Genomic DNA, 6643 nt, shown 5'->3' with positions numbered 1-6643 from the left:
GAAAGAAAACAAAAGAAATAAAAGTTAACACTGAAAATTAAGCCTGATCCATAGCACAGACTAGGGCTGTTCAATGTAAGAATATTATTTGATTTTTGTGTGTGTGTGTGTGTGTGTGTTTTTCACCATTCTTCATCTAGCACGCAAAGTATTTTAGTCGTCTATATCTCTGGCTTTTTTTTTCTCTTTTCTTCCTCATTCTACCACAAATTTCTCCAGAAAATAATGCTTAGGACATACATTGAAAGATGCAAGGAACAAGAAAACAGAGGGGTCAAAGGAAGAATGAATAGAATGAATACATTTAAAATATGTAAATGAATTTTACAGTGACATGCACACTGCAGTGTCAAAGACCACCCTATTTCTGTCTGCTGAGACTTTCTCCTTATATAATGATGTTGAAAAAATCTATGAGAAATACTAAAACAGACTCTAAATCACTGAGTCAATATAAAAATGATGCAATATTTGCCTGATGAAGAAATTTTAGGCCAAACATCTATTAGATTAATTCTCTCAATTTTTGTTTTGTCACTGCTTAAAAACCATGTAAAATTATAATTTTTAAAATATTATATGCTTTTGATATATATCATAGTTTATTGCTATTCACTTATTTCATATGCTGATACTTTCTTAATTAAAGTAGTTAAAATAGCTGTACACAGCTTATTGGTCAAAACACAGTGCTTAAAAATACAATGTACATAATTTTTTACACTTTAAGCTCTTTTTATCATTTTATGATTTATTATCTCAATTATTCTAAATTGAATATAATGGTAACTGTGGTCTTTCATAGGCTATAAGTAATCATTCATATCACTCATTTTCAAATCCCTTGTTTCAACATTTATTGTCTTTTTTTTTTCTTTTTGGGTCACACAGGTGTTGCACAGGGATTACTCCTGGCTCTGTACTCAGGAATCACTCCCGGCAGTGCTCTGGGAACCATATGGGATGCCGGGGATTGAACCCGGATCAGCCCCATGCAAGGCAAACACCTTACCTGCTGCGCTGTCACTCCAGCCCCAACATTTATTGTCTTTTATGTGCCAAGTACAGTGCTAAACCTGACTCAAAGATAGAATTGTCCCTCAAGTCTCACTATTGAAAACCCTTTCAAATTCATTCTTAGAAGGAAAAATTACATAAATTTTTGACTCTTGAGGATTGAATGATAAAGAATAATACAAAGAATTGAAGACGTAAGAAAGTCAAGATTCACAAGATCCAAGCATAAAAATTCAAATCAATATTCCTTTCCAGCTACTCTCTCCCAGGATATGATGTGATCATCTGTTAACAGACTCTACAAAGTAAAAAGTTTCTTTATTATCTGTTATATCCCAAAAGAATCCTTACCAATGTACACTATGAGCCTCTTCAGATCCAACAACTTCTCCAGAGAACAAGAGGAACCAGACTTTTTCACCATCCAATCTTAGTTAAATGATCTTGTAATGACACAGCAAATAAAAAAGAATAAAATTATAAATAGCTATTGCATCTGTGATGACAAATAAAATCCCACATTGGTTCATTGTTAAAAAGATTTTCTGAAAAACACACAGAGATAAAAGAAATCTATACATTTTAAATGAATTAAAATTAATAGATTAATACTGAACGCTATAAGAACATAGGCATAATATAAAATCAGCAGTGTATAAAATGAAACCTGAATCAGACATGAAATTATAAATCTATGCTAACGTAATACACATTGGATATACCAAACTATAACTATTAAGTTGCAATGAGAAAAACAAAGGGTCATACCAATAAAGTTAATTTTCAAGGATTTAAAACTCAGGAATTATAAAACTTCCAAAGAACTTCTCATCAGAATCCAGGGAAGTATTCAGCTCACCACTGTTTCTTCTTTTCGAAATCTTGAATACGAGTCACTAAGAAAAGATGAGCTACCTCAAAATCAAAGCAAATAAACCTTTGACTGTTAAAGCTTATACACAGGATGGCTGGAAACAGGATTGCCATGTCCAGGCCCAAGTTAGCAAAGTCTGTTTTGAAAAGGAGATTAACCTTTTCCTTCAGGCTTGAAAACCTTATGCTACATCTGGGAAATAAGTATTCCACTACCTCAACACTGGATTCCACGTTTCTTCCAGACCTAAGATAAGACACTTTCTTATCTCCTCCCAAGACTTGGTTACAAAGTCCAGAGACAAGTCATATTTTAATGCCAATAATCCAGGGGCCATACTAGATCACCTGACTTTGTGTAGGGGCAGAAAAAAAAGGACTAGAACTTTAACTTTTTCAGTCTTCAAATTATCCTATTTCTTTAGTAAATGCATTTCCTAACTATTTTAACAAATTTTTAGATGAAATATTGTAACTATTCTTGCACAGACATAACACATGTCAAAATGACATACCACATTTTGAATTACCTAGCAGATACATAGTGCAAATTTTATTTGAAATTACGAATTTGTAGAATCAAGTCTGATGTACTTATTTCTTTATTTCAAAGGGCATGAGCATACTCAAAGTGATCCAATCAAAGACAGCTGGAAGAAAACTGTGGATTTAAAAATATTTTAGGTCATATGTGAGAATGATATCAACAGAAGTAAGTAAATCTTATATAAAATATTTTCCTAGAAGGGTTCATATTCTTTGATATACATCCTTAAAGGCTTAGCAGTCAGCAGAATTAGGATTTTTATATTAAACATAGAGGGGCCGGAGCGATAGGACAGCGGGTAATGTGTTTGCCTTGCACACAGTCAGCCCAGGTTCAATCCCTGGCATCCCATATGTTCCTTCAAGCACTGCCAGAAGTAATTCCTGAGTGCAGAGCCAGGAGTAACTCCTGAGCGTCACTGGGTGTGAACCAAAAAATAAATAAATAAATAAATAAATATTTATTAAACATAGAAAACATTGTCCAAATGAGGATAAAAGTTTATATGTTTATGCAAGTCAGAAATCCCACAATGTAACTTTGACACAAATTCATTCTATTACAATGACCAAGTTATTTCATCTTTATCTGCATCATTTTTACAGAAAGAAACAAAGAAATTCTAGTAAATATGAAAAGGTACTTGACCTACAGCTCTGTCTCCTCAAACTTGCAGAGAAGGAATATTTAGAGTAATATATTTCAGGGAAAAAGTTACAGTTTTAACGTCCTATTGATGTGTGTTTATTCTCCATATATTTTCTTTTTATTGATGCGTATTTATTCTCAGTATATATTTTGAAGGCTGGAGCAATAGCACAGCGGTAGGCCATTTGCTTTGCATGCGGCCAACCTGACTGACCTAGGTTCAATTCCTCCACCCCTCACGGAGAGCCCAGCAAGCTACTGAGAGTATCTCGCCCACCCGGCAAAGCCTGGCAAGCTACCCGTGATGTATTTGATATGCCAAATACAGTAACAACAAGTCTCACAATGGAGACATTACTGGGCCTGCTCGAGCAAATCGATGAACAATGGGAAGACAGTGACAGTGATATATTCTGAGAATATACTGGGAAGCATACAACATGCTAAATGGGTCAGAAAGTAGAGGTAAATTCTATCTCCAGCTCTGTCAAATACATGTTCTATTGTGGGTCAAGTCAGTTAGCTATTTCTCAGTTTCTCACCAGATTGGATAAATCAATACTACATGAATGACAAAAGCATGAAAGGTAAATGAAAGAATAAACTATTATCTAACAAATTCTAAAATCTCAGAAAGAATACCACAGACAGATATTTGATTAAGCATCAAATGGCCCTGTGCTGATAACTTAAGTAGAATTAAAGGAAAATTAAATCCCCCAAAATGTGTTTCCCTACAATCCAATTTTTCTCATTTATTCATCATTTATCTATTTAATCCATTCATTTTTTTCATTCATTCAACATGATGAGTCTCTCTGACAACTTATTAGATATTCATGAACTTACAGGATACCAAACTTTACAGTTCAGATAAGATGCTTCAAAAAAATAGAGGTATTCACCTTAGAAATAAACAACATAATGGATAATTATAAATTATATTAGAATGTCTAATTACAACTGTGCAGGAGGAAAAAGCAGCATTTCTAGCTATAAATTAGTCACGGTCACAGTCCTCCCATTATTCATCGATTTGCTTGAGCGGGCCCAGTAACATCTCCATCGTGAGAACTGTTGTTACTATGTTTGGCGCATTGAATACGTCATAGGTAGCTTGCCAGGCTTTGCTGTGTGGGCAAGATACTCTTGGTAGCTTGCCGGGCTCTCCAAGAGGGGCAGAGGAATTGAACCCGGCTCAGCCGGGCTGGCTGCATGAAAGGCAAATGCCCTACCGCTGTGCTATCGCTCCAGCCCATAAAATAGTAATGGGGAATAAAATTAAAATTACACACTTAGAGAAAGTTTCTTTGAGGAAGTAATATTTAAACTGAAAAGAAAAAAAAAACATGTATTACTTGGATAATGTAGCACGCAAAATATTCCAGCCAAAGGTAACACCATGCATGAAGAAATTGATTTGGGAATTGATGATATCTATCTAAAAACTGATTGGTGGGACAGAGGATGTCAAAGTGAGAGTATTATCAGAAGAGATGAACAGAGATTCAGAATCCAGATCCCAAAGGGGTTGATAAGATGTGTTAAAATAGTAATTTGTCATTCATAGCACAATGGAAATCTGTTAAAAGACTTTGACGCAGAGCCAGTAGGCTCAAGCTACTATGAAATGATACCTTAAACAACAAAACATTTCTTTCTAACATTTTTGGATGCAAACATTTCTTTCTAACATTTCTTTCTAACATTTCTTTCTAACATTTTGGATGCAAAGCTGAGAGGACCAGCATGGTTGTGTTCTATGAAAATAATAATAGTCCTAGTTTCCTGAGAGAGAAGGAAAGCAAACTTCCCCAAATTCTCTCCGTATAAGACTTTAATTTCATCATGGAGAACTTGATTCATAATCTAAATACTGTAAGGGCCCCATCTACAAATTACCTTCATATTAACTAGAATTTTAATATAAGAATTGGGGAAGGAGAAATAAATGTTCAGTCCGAGGCACCGAGAGGTAAAATTGTATAATTTATGCTATTAAAGGTTCAATATAATTGCTATGTAGATAATTCATATTTTGCATAGCAAGTCCATGTAAAGAAAATGATTGTGATAGGTTGGTATGGATGGCCTGCCCTTCACCAGACTGGAACGCCCATCTTCCATTAACCATGAAAGCTAACTGCTAATCAGTCACTTCCAACACTTTTCCCAGAAAAATGCTCTGGTTGACTAATGCTGCTTTACTCACGTAGGTCATGAAATGTCAAATTCCTTTCCCTTAAGAGCACAAAATTTTATCATGTTTCTTTTGTTGTTGTTGTTGTTGTTGAGTTTTGTTGTTGTTGTTGTTGAGTTTTGTTGTTGTTCGCCAGAGTCCTTTAGGCTAAAAAGCAAAAGAAGTAGAATTTACTTGAATTCATATGTTAAATTTACTTAGGCTATCAGGGAAGTTAAATTGAAGTTATGAAAGAGTGAATGAGACCTAAAGACGTGGCAATAACATGGGAGAGAAAAGCAGTTTAACAAAATAATTGAAGTTGAATGAGGATGTGGAGCAAGGAAAGACTTTATTAGGTGCTTTTCTTTAAGATATAAGGTGACTGTAGCATATTTACACATTGATTAGACTGTTCTGCCTGAAAAGAATGGGCGCATTAGAGTAACAGTAAAACCCAAAAGTGGTATCTGAGTTAGAGAGTCAAGATGGAATAGGACAGTGAAGGCCTATTTTTTCAAGGGAAAGAGAGTTTTTCTATCCTGGTAACAGGCAATCAGTGAGAGTGAATTCAGAAGCAGCTCATTTTGTTTCTTTTCTTTCTGTTGCTTGTTCATACTATAGTGTGACAATGAGAACATGTCTACATGATAATTTCTACTTTACTATAAAGGAGAATGTATACTTATTAAATTGAGCTTGGAATGTTTAAAGTAATTCTTGTGAAGACTAACATCATATTCTTATCAGGAAACCATAGCAGGAGAACGAATGATATTGAATTCCCTTTTGAGATTGGTACTTGATCCTTCATTTATATTGATACTAGAATGTCCTGGTATGTGGTTTTCTTCAACCCTATTAGAATACATGGGATCAGACAAAGAGATGGAAGATTATTCACCAAACCATTGAGTAATGTCAGCCAGTTAGAGAAAAGAAGTTAAAGGGATCTTTGAAGGAATAATGGAAGCTCAAGATACTAATTATATAAGAAAGAGAGCACGCGCGCACACACACACACACACACACACACACACACACACGATTAAAACAACAGAAATACTTGGGTAGAGGTCAGGTCAAAATAGGAGGGAAGGATAGGAGAATGTTTAAATTTGGAGGTAGTATCATTTCTGATAAAGTTCAGGAGTCGGTGGCTAACATAAAAATTGAGGTATTCTGTGGTCAAAGATTGTGATATCTGCCAAGTAACATAGATCATCTACAAAAAAAAATAATAATAATTAACCCATCATTATGTTCAAAGCAACCTGCATGAGTAACTGATAATAAGTGAAACAAATGTTTTCTTGCTTCTCCCCGTGGGGAGAACTACAACTTCCTACCTCAGAAATATTGTTTTGAATAAAGTTCTG

The 6643-nt window shown here is 34.7% G+C and overlaps 1 long non-coding RNA gene across 1 annotated transcript; it reads right to left on the bottom strand.

Moving 5' to 3' along the window:
• Positions 1-1368: 1368 nt before the first annotated feature.
• Positions 1369-5426, bottom strand: LOC130021114 (uncharacterized). Its single transcript, XR_008792090.1, has 3 exons — positions 5298-5426; positions 1786-1913; positions 1369-1460 (listed from the first exon to the last, which is right to left on the bottom strand). It is a non-coding gene; the product is annotated as an uncharacterized LOC130021114 (long non-coding RNA).
• Between the last annotated feature and the right edge of the window lie 1217 nt (positions 5427-6643).

This window comes from Sorex fumeus, unplaced genomic scaffold (assembly GCF_029834395.1).
Source record: "Sorex fumeus unplaced genomic scaffold, SorFum_2.1 ptg000014l, whole genome shotgun sequence".
Lineage (NCBI taxonomy): Eukaryota > Metazoa > Chordata > Mammalia > Eulipotyphla > Soricidae > Sorex > Sorex fumeus.
Note: the sequence above shows the minus strand (reverse complement) of the source record. Positions and strands in the feature narration are given on the sequence as shown.